The sequence below is a fragment of the Conger conger genome, unplaced genomic scaffold, assembly GCF_963514075.1.
Source record: "Conger conger unplaced genomic scaffold, fConCon1.1 SCAFFOLD_86, whole genome shotgun sequence".
Taxonomy (NCBI): domain Eukaryota; kingdom Metazoa; phylum Chordata; class Actinopteri; order Anguilliformes; family Congridae; genus Conger; species Conger conger.
The window spans coordinates 69,057-87,553 of record NW_026890491.1 but is presented as its reverse complement, the minus strand read 5'-3'; the positions used below and the strand labels follow the sequence as shown (position 1 = coordinate 87,553).

At 56.3% G+C, this 18,497-nt stretch overlaps 6 non-coding genes across 6 annotated transcripts; all 6 read right to left on the bottom strand.

Moving 5' to 3' along the window:
• Positions 1–8,465: 8,465 nt before the first annotated feature.
• LOC133120449 (U2 spliceosomal RNA) lies at positions 8,466–8,656 on the bottom strand. Its single transcript, XR_009707327.1, has one exon. It is a non-coding gene; the product is annotated as a U2 spliceosomal RNA (small nuclear RNA).
• Positions 8,657–16,037: 7,381 nt separating this feature from the next.
• Positions 16,038–16,228, bottom strand: LOC133120448 (U2 spliceosomal RNA). The gene has a single exon (XR_009707326.1). It is a non-coding gene; the product is annotated as a U2 spliceosomal RNA (small nuclear RNA).
• Positions 16,229–16,661: 433 nt separating this feature from the next.
• LOC133120383 (U5 spliceosomal RNA) lies at positions 16,662–16,778 on the bottom strand. The gene has a single exon (XR_009707264.1). It is a non-coding gene; the product is annotated as a U5 spliceosomal RNA (small nuclear RNA).
• A 359-nt stretch (positions 16,779–17,137) lies between these two features.
• LOC133120447 (U2 spliceosomal RNA) lies at positions 17,138–17,328 on the bottom strand. The gene has a single exon (XR_009707325.1). It is a non-coding gene; the product is annotated as a U2 spliceosomal RNA (small nuclear RNA).
• Positions 17,329–17,761: 433 nt separating this feature from the next.
• Positions 17,762–17,878, bottom strand: LOC133120382 (U5 spliceosomal RNA). The gene has a single exon (XR_009707263.1). It is a non-coding gene; the product is annotated as a U5 spliceosomal RNA (small nuclear RNA).
• A 359-nt stretch (positions 17,879–18,237) lies between these two features.
• LOC133120445 (U2 spliceosomal RNA) lies at positions 18,238–18,428 on the bottom strand. The gene has a single exon (XR_009707323.1). It is a non-coding gene; the product is annotated as a U2 spliceosomal RNA (small nuclear RNA).
• Positions 18,429–18,497: the final 69 nt, after the last annotated feature.

The following is an 18,497-nucleotide window of genomic DNA, read 5'->3' as shown; positions in this document are numbered from 1 at the left end:
TCTGTACTCCCCTCCGCGCCCCTCCGTGGCTCCTCCAAAGCTGAGGTCTCGCTCCTGTGCCCAGGATGCAGGGATGGTTCCGGAACCGGAGCCAGCCCACCAGGCCCCACCCCTTCCTGATCCGGCCTAGTGGCCAAGGCCGCCGCAGAGCCTGGGCTAGTAGTGCTGGAAGGCCCAGCCCCGTGCTCCGAAGCCTGCCCTCCCTCCGTAGCCGACTCCCCTGCTTCTCGCCCGGCCTTCCTGGTGCTAGGCCGTGCTTGACCTCCAGGAGGCCCAGAGTAGGCCCCAAACTCACCCTGCACCAGGGCCGCAAACGACCTCACCCTTTCTGGGCAGGCCCGGAAAAGGTGCTCCACACTCCCGCAAAGACTGCACATTTTCGGGGCCACACAGTCTCTTGTAGCATGCTCCGCCGATGCACAATGCCTACATCGGTCAGTGGAGCACACCGCCTTAACATGCCCATACAATCCACACCTACGACAGTACAAAGGTTGCCCTGGGTATACCAGGTAGCCCCTGTCCGGGCCTATGGAGAAGGCCCCAGGAGGATGTGCTACCCCCCCCACCCCTGAAGGATCCTGCTTAAAACGGACATTAAAACGTCTTTTCCCGTTCCAAAAACCAAATCTGTCTTTCAATTTCACCCCCTCCCTCACATCTGAACAGTACCTGAGCAGGAAGGCCAGGATGTCCTCCTCCCGAACAAAGGGGTTGTAGAGGTGGATCATCAGGGGTCGCAGGGCCTTGTTATATAGCAAATGGACGGTAATCCCTTGCAGTGCCGGGTCCTCTTTGTGTTCCACAAATTTCTGGTGCAGGTTGTAGCAGGCGGCTTCTGACACAAATGTTAAATCAAAAAACCCTCGTGGGGAAAAATCCTGGAGGCAAAACACTGTCTCGCTGTCAACCCTTAGTAACTCCTTCAAGATGTTCTTCACAAAAAAATCCAAAGTGAAACCTTTCCTCCTCTCTCCGTCCTCCATCTCCACCCGAACCGTGTTCCTCAGCCGCACCCTGTGGGTCGGCACGTCACCTTCCGGCGTTCCCATCCTCTTCCCGTCTTTATCTTTGCCAAAAGGCCGAGAAGCGATAACCGCACACTGGCCCCTGCCGACGGCGCCCTCCCGGTGGCCCCGGACCGCGCTCGGGGGAAGACGCCACCTGGCCCAGGGGCCGGCCCCCCTCCCCGCCTTCCCAAGAACCCTGCGCACGCACTGACTGGCCGGTCGGCGAGCTACCGTAACGACCGGACTCAGCTGGCTCCTCCCACCAAGATCCACTGTCCTCCACTGGCAGGCACAGCCGCCAAAAACACTCGACACATACCGAGTACGCTGTTACGTACTTACTACCGAGTCACTTACCGAATAGCTGCTCTCTAGGCAGCGACCAAAGCTATTTAGCGAGCGGGGCATCGATCGCACGCGGCAAGCAGGCGATAAGCCAGAAACGAGCAAGTCGGCGACTCGCAAGCAACCCGCATACCTGTCGCACATTGCCGTCTGTCCTTAAACCGTTCGAAGTTGCCCCGCCCTGTGGACGGAGCATCCAAAAATAGCACAAACTCAGGTGCGTTCCTCTCCACGGAAATCTTTAGTAAAATGTGGTTTTATTGGTTTTTTTACATTTCTTTACATTTTAAAATTCTTTTTCTTTTTTTAAAACACACTAATTAACACAAAATAATCATTTAATCAAGAACTTAAACTAATGAAACAAAGACATCAAAAGAATAAAAACAAACTTAAAGAGAGAGTGATTACAAAATATTCCAAAGAGACCTTACAAAACTTAACAAAATCAATTTCAACAATAAAGAAACTAAGGTGGATTAAAAGACGAGAAAAATAGTAAAGAAAGAGTCCATTCCGCTCAGGTTTGGTTGTCCCGAGAGGCTTCTGTGTCCCTTCTGTGTCCCTTGGGGGGGTGGGCTAGATGATGAATTCTTTCCAGTGGTCCACCCCCCACTTCTCTCTCGCCAGGTTCTTGTTTGTGTGCATGTCCACCAGAATGCCGTCCTGGAGGAGGTTTTGGATCCTCCTCCGGAGAGTGACCAGGTCTACAGATGTTTTCTGGTAGACCTTGATGTTCCTCGTCTCCCACAGGACCTGCTTCACGGTATTGATGATCCTCCACTGACGCTGGAGCACGGTGGTCTTGCATCCCCCCGGCGGACCGTAGAGGATGCCCTCAGCCATCAGGGAGGACCTCGGCAGGAACCTGCTTAGGGAGACAGAGGAACAAACAAGGCCCCAGACCCGCCTGGCCACGGAGCACTCCCAGAACAGGTGGTGAATGTGTTCCGAGTCAGTGCATCCGTGGGGGCAGCGTTCAGTCAGGGCTAAGTGCCGGCGATACATAAATGTTCTGGTGGGGAGACACCTATGGGCTGTCATCCAGGCAATGTCTTTTTGTTTGTTTGTAAGACATTTGTGTGTTACATTTGCCCAGATGACTTGCGGGTCCAGGTCTGGCCCCCCCCTCGGGAGCGTTACAATTTCTCCAGATCTTAAATGAGCCATAATCATTTTATAGCTCCACGAGGTTAGGCCAGCCCTGGGCAGATCCGTCCTGTAGGCAAAGTCCTTCAGGGCTCGGTAGACGTAGGGGGGGTCCCAGCTATAAGGTATGGTGAGGTCCAGCACACCCAAGCCCATTGCTCTGAGAAAGGGGGTGGCATAGTACCTGGCAAAGGTACCAGAGGCCTTACCCACCTTCCCTGCATTCTGGACAAGGGTGGCCAGACCCTGCACCATAATGATGTTGACAATGTCTGGGACCCCCCGCCCCCCATTCCGCTCCTCTTTGAGGAGGGTGACGCGTTTAAGTTTTTCCATGGTGCTCCCCCAGACAAAGCGGAAAGCCATCCGGGTGATTAACTTCCCGGTGGCTTTGTCCGGGGGAAACACCCTCCCCACATAGAGCAGAATGGGTAGGACAATTGCCTTCAGGACAAGGATCTTACCCGCCATGGTCAAGGGCCGTGCACTCCAGCTCCTGATTTTATTTTGGACGTGGCGGAGGGCTCCCTCCCAGCTGGTTCTCCCTCCTCCGTCAGCCTGGAAGGTCACCCCCAGGAGCTTGATGGTATTCCTACGCACAGGGAAGGAAACGGTCAGCTCCTCACTCCAATGTGGAGACAGAAACAGTTCACTCTTGTCCCTGTTGACCAGGGCGCCAGTGGCCACACAGAAGTCGTCCAACACCTTGGTGGCACAAGCGATAGAACGACTGTCTGTGGCGACGATGGCAATGTCGTCCATGTACGCCATCACCTTTAGCCGTTCCCCCCCCGCTCCAGGGAGTGGATAGCCCACCACCCCTGGATTGGCCCTAATGGCCTGGAGGAACGGTTCCAGGTAGATGACGTACAGGAGAGATGCTAGAGGGCACCCCTGCCTGACGCCAGACCTGACATCAAACGGGGCAGAGGGCTGTCGATTGACAACCACTCTGCCCGTTATGTCTGTCAGACAGATTTTTGTCCAGCGCAGGAGGGGGCCAGGAATGTTCATTTTCTCTAGCACTCTCTCCAAGCACACATGACTCACCCGGTCAAATGCCTTCTCTTGATCGAGACTGAGAAGGCACAAGGGGGACCTCCGCTCCCCGGAGTGGATGATTAGATCCCTCGCGAGGAGCAGGTTGTCATTTATGGACCTCCCCTGCACACTGCAGGTCTGGTCCGGTCCGATCACCGATGTTATCAGGCCTTGGAACCTCCCCATCAGCGCCTTCGCCATGATCTTATAATCGACTGAGAGGAGGTTGATCGGCCGCCAGTTGCGGAGGTCCTTCAGGTCCCCCTTCTTTGGGACAAGAGCTACTGAGCTCTGTCTCAGTGAGGCGCCTAACCGCCCCTCCCTGTACGCAGCCCTGAACACTTCCGCCACGTCCCCCTTCAGGAGATCCCAGTGAGCCTGGTAAAACTCAGCTGGGATTCCGTCAGGGCCCGGAGCTTTGTGTGTATTCAGGGAGTACACGGCCCTGGTGAGCTCCTCAGTGCTCAACTCCGCCTCCATCTGCTCATCTCCCAGGCGTCTGTCCAGGCAGCCCAGGAAGGTGTCCATGAGAGCCCCGTCTGAGGGCCTCTCGCTGTAAAGGCCCTCGTAGAACTCCCTGGCCACCTCCCGGACCTCCGCCTCTTCAGACACCACCACACCTCTGCTGTTATAGAGAGACAAGATGTTATTCGTCTTGGTTCGTGCCCTGCGGAAGAAGAACCGCGTGCACTTCTCATCCTCCTGGAGGCCCTGGAGTTTGGAGCGGAAGGTCTGTTTCTTCCGCTCTTCCCGGTAGAGGGTGGTGAGGCTCTGCCGAGCTTGTGCGATTTCGCTGCCAACATCCAGGCCTCGGGACTGGAGGAGGCTTAGTCTTTGGAGGGCAGCATTGTGGCGTTCAAAAACTGCCCTCCCTTCCTTCGCCTTCCTCCGCCCGACTGCCCGGAAGTAGCCCCGCACTCGCTCCTTCACCATCTCCCACCACTCCACCGGGGAGTCAAAGAGATGTTTCAGACTCACCCACTCCAGGTATCTTCTCGAGAAGGAGAGACGCACCTGGGGGTCTTGGAGATGGCTGATATTCATCCGCCAGAGCCCCTTACCCACGGTTATAGATTTCTCCCAGACCAGGGACACGGTTACCATGTGGTGGTCCGAGAAGTGCACCGCCTTGGTGGAATAGCTGTGCACCCTCAGGCCTGGGGAGAGCAGAAACATGTCAATTCTGGATGAGGAGGAGCCAGAGGAGTTCACAAAAGTGTGTTGGGGAGGAGAGGCGCCCCCGGCGTCGCAGAGGGAGAAATCCTCGATGAGGGACCGCAGCAGGGTGCCGGAGCGATCCGGCCTTGGTTTGCTGCGGTCCTCATCTCTTAAAACACAGTTGAAGTCTCCCCCTACGACGACGGGCATCGTGCAGTGTAACAGTGGTGGTAGTTTAGTGAATAGGGAGACTCTCTCGGCCACGCTGGTGGGACCGTACACGTTGATGACCCTGAGTGGGGAACCCCCGACCTCGAGATCGGTGACGAGGATTCGCCCACTCTCCACAATGCTGTGTGCTGTTATTTTTGCATAGGGATTTTTCATCAACGTGCCGACCCCATCAGCTCTGGCGATGTTTGAGCCAGACCAGAGAGAGTCTCCCATTCTCCATTCCTCCCCCAGAACGCCATCCCACTCCCGAAACGGAATCCCACATTCCTGGAGCAGGACGACGTCTGAGGGGATCTGTGACAGAATGGAGAAAACGGTGGTGCGTTTATCGGGGTGTCTGATACTGCGGGTGTTAAGTGTGGTAAGTGTAAAGTTGTATGCCATGATATTTTATTGTTTTTGGGTGTCTGGTGATCCAGTATGGCTGTTAGCCATATTCTGACAAATTTGATTTATTGTGTTGAAAATTGTATCCGGGTTATTGTGGCGCCTACTCACCCCCTGACCATGTTCTCCCATGGGTCTCCCCTCCTGACTGCCTGGGAGGTTCCGTCCTGGAGAGGTGGGAGTGGTTGTTTTTGCCCCAGGCCTCCCCCCCGGGCCTAGGAGGGCCTGGGAGGAGGGGGATGTTGTCGCCTCCCTTTGAGAGTCCGGACCGGGGGCTGGCTGGTCCCTGATGGAGTGGGGGTGAAGTGTGCCGATGTTTTGTAGGTTTTCCTTGTAATGTACTGATTTTGGTGGATGGGTGGGAGGTTTGGGAAGGGTATTAGGCCTGGCGAAAGATTTGGGACTGTGTACCGGTTTTTTGTTAGATTGTACTGTTTGTCTTTTGGCGTTGATCGGTTGGCGTGTTATTGCTGGGTTTGGAGGCTGGCTGGGTGTATTTTGCGGTTTGGCTGTTGTGGGTGATCGAATTCTTTTCCCCTTTCGTTTCGGTTTTTGCCACGGGGTGATGGAATTTGTGTCCGATTCTGCAGATGAGGAGTCTGACCCCTCCACCACAATGGGGGTGTCAGAGTCAGGCTCCTCTTTTACTGTGATGACAGAGGGTTGGGTAACAGGGGGTGCTGTTGAGGTGGGGGTTGCCGGTGTTGTGCTGCAGGGAAGGATTGGTAGTGTTTGTGTTGTGGGGGTTAGGCTGTCAGGCTGGGGAAAAGGGGGAGTGGGTGCTCTGATGCGTGGTGTGGGGGTAGGGTGGGGTGGGGGAGGGGGGGCAGTCATTGACGGTGGTGGGGGCGCGGTGCTCCGGGCCCTGTTCGCGTACGAGAGGGGGCAATCCCGGAAGAGATGCCCCCTCACCCCGCAAAGATTACAGGGCCTCGGGTCACGGCACGCCCTGGTCTCGTGCTCACCGCCACACGACTTGCACTTGACCACTGTGCAGGCTGCGGCCAAGTGACCTAACTCGCCGCAGTTCCTGCACAGCTTGGGCATGCCGTAATAAAACACCACGCCCCGGTGTCTCCCCAGCGTGATGGTGCTGGGGATGTGACATACCCCCCCCACTGCAGAGGGGTCAGGCTTGAGCTGGACCAGCCATTTCCTGGCCCCGGTCCAGACTCCATCCTCATCCAGGACCCTCCTGGCTTCAGATTTAACTTGGCCATACCTGCCCAACCACGTACTCACATCGTGGTCCTGTACAGTTTCATTAAAAAACTGCACAGTGACCACTTTGCTTTCCGTGTCGGACAGGGGCTCAACTTGAAAGTTGTTAAGGGGAGACCTGTCCTTCCCCTCTCTATAGAGGTTCCAGAACCTCTCCAGGACATTAGCGTTTTTAAAGCTAATTTCAAAAATGTCAGCGTTGCCTGGAACCTTCACCAGGCAGTTCAGGTCGCCTGGCACGAAGCCCATGGCTCGCTGAAGCACTGCCCGGCTAAACTCCAGGCGGGTCATACCTGTCACTCTCCTCTGGCTGTTGGCTGTTGGGGCAGCAGCATTGGTTCCCCCCCTAGTGGACGCTGGCTCGGTGGCGCCCTCCACAGCTGCGCCATTCGCCCCTTGCTCCACCAGGGGGCCTACCCTGTCGCTGCTGCCCCCCTCTCCGCTGTTCAGGAGGGTTAGCCGGACGGCATTGTGGCGCCGCACACCTGGCTGAGCCGCCGTCGCCATTCCTGCTGGGGGCCGGAGTCCAGCTGTAGGCAGAGAAACAAGAAACGCCTGAGGTTGATGGCCTGTCCCAGGGGGACCGAACATGCAAGGGGGGCCGATGATTCAGCTCCCCTGCCGCTAGTGAACCTCCCTTCCGGTGGGGAGCGCCAAGCGTTGGTCCGGTACACAGTGAGCAGGTCCGGATCCAAAGGGCGCCGCCGTCTTCTGGGGGGAGGTCCACGGATCCCCCTTTCTGCCTGCTCCGCACGCCTCGTCCTCCGGAGGGGTTCCGCTGGATCTGCTGCAGGGCCTGAAAACCCAGAGGCAGAGAGAGCAACCGGCGAAGGCCCAGCAAGGCTGGTACAGGCCCGGAGAGCAGCCCTTCCGGGCGTTCTCTCCGGGCAGCTCTTGTACTCGCCTCTGGCTTCCGGCAGAAAAGCGTTCTGCAGCAGTGGAGCTCGTCCTCCGGATGGCGGGAGTCTTCTGGCAGGGTGACCTCCAGGCGAGTCTCTGCCTCCGCTGGCTGGCTCTCGAGGATCCTCGTCGCCGCCTCAGTCCAGGAAAGGATGGTGGAGTCCCGGGCTTCCTGGCTGGCTCTCTGGATCCTCGAGGCTCCTCCGGGTCCGGCTCCCTCTGGTGGCAGGCTCTGGCAACGGCAGCTCCCTCCGCAGTTCCTGGATCAGCTCCCTCGCTCCTTCTCTCCAGCCACCTGGTTGGTTCCTCCCAACAGGCCCTGGGGTACCTGGAGGTCAGAGAGGGCCGCGGTCAAGCCACTGGTACTCTCTCCTCGCTCCAGGTACAGCTGTTCCGGGGGTGGTCCGTGAACTGCGAGCCCGCACCAGCCGCGGTCAAGCCACGTACTGGGAACGGAACTCGCAGCCCGTCAGGTTAGGAGGAAAAACCAGGTGGAAAAAAGAGAGGGGCGAAGGAGCCAAGAAAGGGAGGAAAAAGGGAGAGAGAGAAGGGACACAAGCTCTGAGAAGCCTCTCAAGGAACAGCCGAAAACCCCTTGTCTACCACTAGCAAGCCAGTGGTAGGCAACAGGTTAATTCGTGCTGAAGAGAAACCCGAGCGAAATGTGACCTTTCAGCGCACCAGGCGCCTCCGGCCCCCTTCCCAGCCACTCCCCATGACCCGTGGTTGCCACTGCCGCCAGCCGGCCGGACAGACAATCCGAGAGGGAAGGTGGGAAAAGCGAGACAGCGCAATGACAACAAACAGTTACGTCCCGCACAGAAAACTACATCATTTTGCTAAAAAACAGAGGCAAGCACACTTACAACAAGGGCACATATTCACCCTATTTACAACACAATTTACATACATACAAAATAAACAAACAAACAAACAAACAAACAAAAAGGGGGAAGAACAGGGCAACCCACCCACCTAGTAAAGGACAACAAAACACAACCTTTTTTTGCACAAAACTTGGAGAGGCGCACCGTTCCCGAACGCACTGCAATAACGGGTCGATGCTTGAAGCGGACGGAGCAAGCTCCTTCTCCGACTCCCTGTGCCAAAAATCCGTTTAATATATAGTCCCCTGATAGGGGACGTATCAGATATTAAACTGATAAGAACAGATACTACACTTGATCTTAGCCAAAAGGCCGAGAAGCGATAACCGCACACTGGCCCCTGCCGACGGCGCCCTCCCGGTGGCCCCGGACCGCGCTCGGGGGAAGACGCCACCTGGCCCAGGGGCCGGCCCCCCTCCCCGCCTTCCCAAGAACCCTGCGCACGCACTGACTGGCCGGTCGGCGAGCTACCGTAACGACCGGACTCAGCTGGCTCCTCCCACCAAGATCCACTGTCCTCCACTGGCAGGCACAGCCGCCAAAAACACTCGACACATACCGAGTACGCTGTTACGTACTTACTACCGAGTCACTTACCGAATAGCTGCTCTCTAGGCAGCGACCAAAGCTATTTAGCGAGCGGGGCATCGATCGCACGCGGCAAGCAGGCGATAAGCCAGAAACGAGCAAGTCGGCGACTCGCAAGCAACCCGCATACCTGTCGCACATTGCCGTCTGTCCTTAAACCGTTCGAAGTTGCCCCGCCCTGTGGACGGAGCATCCAAAAATAGCACAAACTCAGGTGCGTTCCTCTCCACGGAAATCTTTAGTAAAAGGTAGTTTTATTGGTTTTTTTAAATTTCTTAACAATTTTAAATTTTTCCTTTTTTAAAACACACTCAATAACACAAACAAAAAAAAATTTTTTTTTTTTTTTTTTTACACACACTTAAACCATAAGGACCAGAGACATCAGAATAAATGAATAACAAATTTTCAAAAAAGTGATTCAAAAAAATATTCACAAAAACACAGAATATCCAAAAAAATCACTATGTAATTCAAAGAAAACAAAAGTGAGTTAAAAGACAAAGCAATGAGGAAAAAAAGAAAGTCCATTTCGCTCAGGTTTGCTGTCCCGAGAGGCTTCTGTGTCCCTTGGGGGGGGGGGTGGACTAGATGATGAATTCTTTCCAATGGTCCACCCCCCACTTCTCTCTCGCCAGGTTCTTGTTCGTGTGCATGTCCACCAGAATGCCGTCCTGGAGGAGGTTTTGAATCCTCCTCCGGAGAGTGACCAGGTCTACAGCTGTTTTCTGGTAGACCTTGATGTTCCTCGTCTCCCACAGGACCTGCTTCACGATGTTGATGATCCTCCACTGACGCTGGAGCACGGTGGACTTGCATCCCCCCGGCGGACCGTAGAGGACGCCCTCAGCCATCAGGGAGGATCTTGGCAGGAACCTGCTTAGGGAGACAGAGGAACAAACAAGGCCCCAGACCCGCCTGGCCACGGAGCACTCCCAGAACAGGTGGTGGATATGTTCTGAGTCAGTGCATCCGTGGGGGCAGCGCTCGGTGAGGGCTAAGTGCCGGCGGTACATAAACGTTCGTGTGGGGAGACACCTATGGGCTGTCATCCAGGCAATGTCTTTTTGTTTGTTTGTAAGACATTTGTGTGTTACATTTGCCCAGATGACTTGCGGGTCCAGGTCTGGCCCCCCCCTCGGGAGCGTTACAATTTCTCCAGATCTTAAATGAGCCATAATCATTTTATAGCTCCACGAGGTTAGGCCAGCCCTGGGCAGACCCGTCCTGTAGGCAAAGTCCTTCAGGGCTCGATAGACATAGGGGGGGTCCCAGCTATAGGGTATGGTGAGGTCCAGCACACCCAAGCCCATTGCTCTGAGGAAGGGGGTGGCATAGTACCTGGCAAAGGTACCAGAGGCCTTACCCACCTTCCCTGCATTCTGGACAAGGGTGGCCAGACCCTGCACCATGATGATGTTCACAATGTCTGGGACCCCCCGCCCCCCATTCCGCTCCTCTTTGAGGAGGGTGACGCGTTTAAGTTTTTCCATGGTGCTCCCCCAGACAAAGCGGAAAGCCATCCGGGTAATTAGCTTCCCGGTGGCTTTGTCTGGGGGAAACACCCTCCCCACATAGAGCAGAATGGGTAGGACAATTGCCTTCAGGACGAGGATCTTACCCGCCATGGTCAAGGGCCGTGCACTCCAGCTCCTGATTTTATTTTGGACGTGGCGGAGGGCTTCCTCCCAGCTGGTTCTCCCTCCTCCGTCAGCCTGGAAGGTCACCCCCAGGAGCTTGATGGTATTCCTACGCACAGGGAAGGAAACGGTCAGCTCCTCACTCCAATGTGGAGACAGAAACAGTTCACTCTTGTCCCTGTTGACCAGGGCGCCAGTGGCCACACAGAAGTCGTCCAACACCTTGGTGGCACAAGCGATAGAACGACTGTCTGTGGCGACGATGGCAATGTCGTCCATGTACGCCATCACCTTTAGCCGTTCCCCCCCCGCTCCAGGGAGTGGATAGCCCACCACCCCTGGATTGGCCCTAATGGCCTGGAGGAACGGTTCCAGGTAGATGACGTACAGGAGAGATGCTAGAGGGCACCCCTGCCTGACGCCAGACCTGACATCAAACGGGGCAGAGGGCTGTCGATTGACAACCACTCTGCCCGTTATGTCTGTCAGACAGATTTTTGTCCAGCGCAGGAGGGGGCCAGGAATGTTCATTTTCTCTAGCACTCTCTCCAAGCACACATGACTCACCCGGTCAAATGCCTTCTCTTGATCGAGACTGAGAAGGCACAAGGGGGACCTCCGCTCCCCGGAGTGGATGATTAGATCCCTCGCGAGGAGCAGGTTGTCATTTATGGACCTCCCCTGCACACTGCAGGTCTGGTCCGGTCCGATCACCGATGTTATCAGGCCTTGGAACCTCCCCATCAGCGCCTTCGCCATGATCTTGTAATCGACTGAGAGGAGGTTGATCGGCCGCCAGTTGCGGAGGTCCTTCAGGTCCCCCTTCTTTGGGACAAGAGCTACTGAGCTCTGTCTCAGTGAGGCGCCTAGCCGCCCCTCCCTGTACGCAGCCCTGAACACTTCCGCCACGTCCCCCTTCAGGAGATCCCAGTGAGCCTGGTAAAACTCAGCTGGGATTCCGTCAGGGCCCGGAGCTTTGTGTGTATTCAGGGAGTGCACGGCCCTGGTGAGCTCCTCAGTGCTCAACTCCGCCTCCATCTGCTCATCTCCCAGGCGTCTGTCCAGGCAGCCCAGGAAGGTGTCCATGAGAGCCCCGTCTGAGGGCCTCTCGCTGTAAAGGCCCTCGTAGAACTCCCTGGCCACCTCCCGGACCTCCGCCTCTTCAGACACCACCACACCTCTGCTGTTATAGAGAGACAAGATGTTATTCGTCTTGGTTCGTGCCCTGCGGAAGAAGAACCGCGTGCACTTCTCATCCTCCTGGAGGCCCTGGAGTTTGGAGCGGAAGGTCTGTTTCTTCCGCTCTTCCCGGTAGAGGGTGGTGAGGCTCTGCCGAGCTTGTGCGATTTCGCTGCCAACATCCAGGCCTCGGGACTGGAGGAGGCTTAGTCTTTGGAGGGCAGCATTGTGGCGTTCAAAAACTGCCCTCCCTTCCTTCGCCTTCCTCCGCCCGACTGCCCGGAAGTAGCCCCGCACTCGCTCCTTCACCATCTCCCACCACTCCACCGGGGAGTCAAAGAGATGTTTCAGACTCACCCACTCCAGGTATCTTCTCGAGAAGGAGAGACGCACCTGGGGGTCTTGGAGATGGCTGATATTCATCCGCCAGAGCCCCTTACCCACGGTTATAGATTTCTCCCAGACCAGGGACACGGTTACCATGTGGTGGTCCGAGAAGTGCACCGCCTTGGTGGAATAGCTGTGCACCCTCAGGCCTGGGGAGAGCAGAAACATGTCAATTCTGGATGAGGAGGAGCCAGAGGAACTCACAAAAGTGTGTTGGGGAGGAGAGGCGCCCCCGGCGTCGCAGAGGGAGAAATCCTCGATGAGGGACCGCAGCAGGGTGCCGGAGCGATCCGGCCTTGGTTTGCTGCGGTCTTCATCTCTTAAAACACAGTTGAAGTCTCCCCCTACGACGACGGGCATCGTGCAGTGTAACAGTGGTGGTAGTTTAGTGAATAGGGAGACTCTCTCGGCCACGCTGGTGGGACCGTACACGTTGATGACCCTGAGTGGGGAACCCCCGACCTCGAGATCGGTGACGAGGATTCGCCCACTCTCCACAATGCTGTGTGCTGTTATTTTAGCATAGGGATTTTTCATCAACGTGCCGACCCCATCAGCTCTGGCGATGTTTGAGCCAGACCAGAGAGAGTCTCCCATTCTCCATTCCTCCCCCAGAACGCCATCCCACTCCCGAAACGGAATCCCACATTCCTGGAGCAGGACGACGTCTGAGGGGATCTGTGACAGAATGGAGAAAACGGTGGTGCGTTTATCGGGGTGTCTGATACTGCGGGTGTTAAGTGTGGTAAGTGTAAAGTTGTATGCCATGATATTTTATTGTTTTTGGGTGTCTGGTGATCCAGTATGGCTGTTAGCCATATTCTGACAAATTTGATTTATTGTGTTGAAAATTGTATCCGGGTTATTGTGGCGCCTACTCACCCCCTGACCATGTTCTCCCATGGGTCTCCCCTCCTGACTGCCTGGGAGGTTCCGTCCTGGAGAGGTGGGGGTGGTTGTTTTTGCCCCAGGCCTCCCCCCCGGGCCTAGGAGGGCCTGGGAGGAGGGGGATGTTGTCGCCTCCCTTTGAGAGTCCGGACCGGGGGCTGGCTGGTCCCTGATGGAATGGGGGTGAAGTGTGCCAATGTTCTGTAAGTTTTCCTTGTGATGTACTGATTTTGGTGGATGGGTGGGAGGTTTGGGAAGGGTATTGGGCCTGGCGAAAGGTTTGGGACTGTGTACCGGTTTTTTGTTTGATTGTACTGTTTGTCTTTTGGCGTTGATCGGTTGGCGTGTTATTGCTGGGTTTGGAGGCTGGCTGGGTGTATTTTGCGGTTTAGCTGTTGTGGGTGATCGAATTCTTTTCCCTTTCCGTTTAGGTTTTTGCCACGGGGTAATGGAATTTGAGTCTGATTCTGCAGATGAGGAGTCTGACCCCTCCACCACAATGGGGGTGTCAGAGTCAGGCTCCTCTTTTACTGTGATGACAGAGGGTTGGGTAACAGGGGATGCTGTTGAGGTGGGGGTTGCCGGTGTTGTGCTGCAGGGAAGGGTTAGCAGTGTTTGTGTTGTGGGGGTTAGGCTGTCAGGCTGGGGCAAGGGGGGAGTGGGTGCTCTAATGCGTGGTGTGGGGGTAGGGTGGGGTAGGGGAGGGGGGGCAGTCATTGACGGTGGTGGGGGCGCGGTGCTCCGGGCCCTGTTCGCGTACGAGAGGGGGCAATCCCGGAATAGATGCCCCCTCACCCCGCAAAGATTACAGGGCCTCGGATCACGGCACGCCCTGGTCTCGTGCTCGCCGCCACACGACTTGCACTTGACCACTGTGCAGGCTGCGGCCAAGTGACCTAACTCGCCACAGTTCCTGCACAGCTTGGGCATGCCGTAATAAAACACCACGCCCCGGTGTCTCCCCAGCGTGATGGTGCTGGGGATGTGACATACCCCCCCCACTGCAGAGGGGTCAGGCTTGAGCTGGACCAGCCATTTCCTGGCCCCGGTCCAGACTCCATCCTCATCCAGGACCCTCCTGGCTTCAGATTTAACTTGGCCATACCTGCCCAACCACGTACTCACATCGTGGTCCTGTACAGTTTCATTAAAAAACTGCACAGTGACCACTTTGCTTTCCGTGTCGGACAGGGGCTCAACTTGAAAGTTGTTAAGGGGAGACCTGTCCTTCCCCTCTCTATAGAGGTTCCAGAACCTCTCCAGGACATTAGCGTTTTTAAAGCTAATTTCAAAAATGTCAGCGTTACCTGGAACCTTCACCAGGCAGTTCAGGTCGCCTGGCACGAAGCCCATGGCTCGCTGAAGCACTGCCCGGCTAAACTCCAGGCGGGTCATACCTGTCACTCTCCTCTGGCTGTTGGCTGTTGGGGCAGCAGCATTGGTTCCCCCCCTAGTGGACGCTGGCTCGGTGGCGCCCTCCACAGCTGCGCCATTCACCCCGTGCTCCACCAGGGGGCCTACCCTGTCGCTGCTGCCCCCCTCTCCGCTGTTCAGGAGGGTTAGCCGGACGGCATTGTGGCGCCGCACACCTGGCTGAGCCGCCGTCGCCATTCCTGCTGGGGGCCGGAGTCCAGCTGTGGGCAGAGAAACGAGAAACGCCTGAGGTTGATGGCCTGTCCCAGGGGGACCGAACATGCAAGGGGGGCCGATGGTTCAGCTCCCCTGCCGCTAGTGAACCTCCCTTCCGGTGGGGGGGCGCCAAGCGTTGGTCCGGTACACAGCAAGCAGGTCCGGATCCAAAGGGCGCCGCCGTCTTCTGGGGGGAGGTCCACGGATCCCCCTTTCTGCCTGCTCCGCACGCCTCGTCCTCCGGAGGGGTTCCGCTGGATCTGCTGCAGGGCCTGAAAAACCAGAGGCAGAGAGAGCAACCGGCGAAGGCCCAGCAAGGCTGGTACAGGCCCGGAGAGCAGCCCTTCCGGGCGTTCTCTCCGGGCAGCTCTTGTACTCGCCTCTGGCTTCCGGCAGAAAAGCGTTCTGCAGCAGTGGAGCTCGTCCTCCGGATGGCGGGAGTCTTCTGGCAGGGTGGCCTCCAGGCGAGTCTCTGCCTCCGCTGGCTGGCTCTCGAGGATCCTCGTCGCCGCCTCAGACCAGGAAAAGGTGGTGGAGTCCCGGGCTTCTTGGCTGGCTCTCTGGATCCTCGAGGCTCCTCCGGGTCCGGCTCCCTCTGGTGGCAGGCTCTGGCAACGGCAGCTCCCTCCGCAGTTCCTGGATCAGCTCCCTCGCTCCTTCTCTCCAGCCACCTGGTTGGTTCCTCCCAACAGGCCCTGGGGTACCTGGAGGTCAGAGAGGGCCGCGGTCAAGCCACTGGTACTCTCTCCTCGCTCCAGGTACAGCTGTTCCGGGGGTGGTCCGTGAACTGCGAGCCCGCACCAGCCGCGGTCAAGCCACGTACTGGGAACGGAACTCGCAGTCCGTCAGGTTAGGAGGAAAAACCAGGTGGAAAAAAGAGAGGGGCGAAGGAGCCAAGAAAGGGAGGAAAAAGGAGAGAAAGAAGGGACACAAGCTCTGAGAAGCCTCTCGAGAACAGCCGAAAACCCCTTGTCTACCACTAGCAAGCCAGTGGTAGGCAACAGGTTAATTCGTGCTGAAGAGAAACCCGAGCGAAATGTGACCTTTCAGCGCACCAGGCGCCTCCGGCCCCCTTCCCAGCCACTCCCCATGACCCGTGGTTGCCACTGCCGCCAGCCGGCCGGACAGACAATCCGAGAGGGAAGGTGGGAAAAGCGAGACAGCGCAATGACAACAAACAGTTACGTCCCGCACAGAAAACTACATCATTTTGCTAAAAAACAGAGGCAAGCACACTTACAACAAGGGCACATATTCACCCTATTTACAACACAATTTACATACATACAAAATAAACAAACAAACAAACAAACAAACAAAAAGGGGGAAGAACAGGGCAACCCACCCACCTAGTAAAGGACAACAAAACACAACCTTTTTTTGCACAAAACTTGGAGAGGCGCACCGTTCCCGAACGCACTGCAATAACGGGTCGATGCTTGAAGCGGACGGAGCAAGCTCCTTCTCCGACTCCCTGTGCCAAAAATCCGTTTAATATATAGTCCCCTGATAGGGGACGTATCAGATATTAAACTGATAAGAACAGATACTACACTTGATCTTAGCCAAAAGGCCGAGAAGCGATAACCGCACACTGGCCCCTGCCGACGGCGCCCTCCCGGTGGCCCCGGACCGCGCTCGGGGGAAGACGCCACCTGGCCCAGGGGCCGGCCCCCCTCCCCGCCTTCCCAAGAACCCTGCGCACGCACTGACTGGCCGGTCGGCGAGCTACCGTAACGACCGGACTCAGCTGGCTCCTCCCACCAAGATCCACTGTCCTCCACTGGCAGGCACAGCCGCCAAAAACACTCGACACATACCGAGTACGCTGTTACGTACTTACTACCGAGTCACTTACCGAATAGCTGCTCTCTAGGCAGCGACCAAAGCTATTTAGCGAGCGGGGCATCGATCGCACGCGGCAAGCAGGCGATAAGCCAGAAACGAGCAAGTCGGCGACTCGCAAGCAACCCGCATACCTGTCGCACATTGCCGTCTGTCCTTAAACCGTTCGAAGTTGCCCCGCCCTGTGGACGGAGCATCCAAAAATAGCACAAACTCAGGTGCGTTCCTCTCCACGGAAATCTTTAGTAAAAGGCGAAAGATTTGTGCGTGCTGAAGAGAAACCCGAGCGAAATGTGACCTTTCAGCGCACCAGGCGCCTCCGGCCCCCTTCCCAGCCACTCCCCATGACCCGTGGTTGCCACTGCCGCCAGCCGGCCGGACAGACAATCCGAGAGGGAAGGTGGGAAAAGCGAGACAGCGCAATGACAACAAACAGTTACGTCCCGCACAGAAAACTACATCATTTTGCTAAAAAACAGAGGCAAGCACACTTACAACAAGGGCACATATTCACCCTATTTACAACACAATTTACATACATACAAAATAAACAAACAAACAAACAAACAAACAAAAAGGGGGAAGAACAGGGCAACCCACCCACCTAGTAAAGGACAACAAAACACAACCTTTTTTTGCACAAAACTTGGAGAGGCGCACCGTTCCCGAACGCACTGCAATAACGGGTCGATGCTTGAAGCGGACGGAGCAAGCTCCTTCTCCGACTCCCTGTGCCAAAAATCCGTTTAATATATAGTCCCCTGATAGGGGACGTATCAGATATTAAACTGATAAGAACAGATACTACACTTGATCTTAGCCAAAAGGCCGAGAAGCGATAACCGCACACTGGCCCCTGCCGACGGCGCCCTCCCGGTGGCCCCGGACCGCGCTCGGGGGAAGACGCCACCTGGCCCAGGGGCCGGCCCCCCTCCCCGCCTTCCCAAGAACCCTGCGCACGCACTGACTGGCCGGTCGGCGAGCTACCGTAACGACCGGACTCAGCTGGCTCCTCCCACCAAGATCCACTGTCCTCCACTGGCAGGCACAGCCGCCAAAAACACTCGACACATACCGAGTACGCTGTTACGTACTTACTACCGAGTCACTTACCGAATAGCTGCTCTCTAGGCAGCGACCAAAGCTATTTAGCGAGCGGGGCATCGATCGCACGCGGCAAGCAGGCGATAAGCCAGAAACGAGCAAGTCGGCGACTCGCAAGCAACCCGCATACCTGTCGCACATTGCCGTCTGTCCTTAAACCGTTCGAAGTTGCCCCGCCCTGTGGACGGAGCATCCAAAAATAGCACAAACTCAGGTGCGTTCCTCTCCACGGAAATCTTTAGTAAAAGGCGAAAGATTTGTGCGTGCTGAAGAGAAACCCGAGCGAAATGTGACCTTTCAGCGCACCAGGCGCCTCCGGCCCCCTTCCCAGCCACTCCCCATGACCCGTGGTTGCCACTGCCGCCAGCCGGCCGGACAGACAATCCGAGAGGGAAGGTGGGAAAAGCGAGACAGCGCAATGACAACAAACAGTTACGTCCCGCACAGAAAACTACATCATTTTGCTAAAAAACAGAGGCAAGCACACTTACAACAAGGGCACATATTCACCCTATTTACAACACAATTTACATACATACAAAATAAACAAACAAACAAACAAACAAACAAAAAGGGGGAAGAACAGGGCAACCCACCCACCTAGTAAAGGACAACAAAACACAACCTTTTTTTGCACAAAACTTGGAGAGGCGCACCGTTCCCGAACGCACTGCAATAACGGGTCGATGCTTGAAGCGGACGGAGCAAGCTCCTTCTCCGACTCCCTGTGCCAAAAATCCGTTTAATATATAGTCCCCTGATAGGGGACGTATCAGATATTAAACTGATAAGAACAGATACTACACTTGATCTTAGCCAAAAGGCCGAGAAGCGATAACCGCACACTGGCCCCTGCCGACGGCGCCCTCCCGGTGGCCCCGGACCGCGCTCGGGGGAAGACGCCA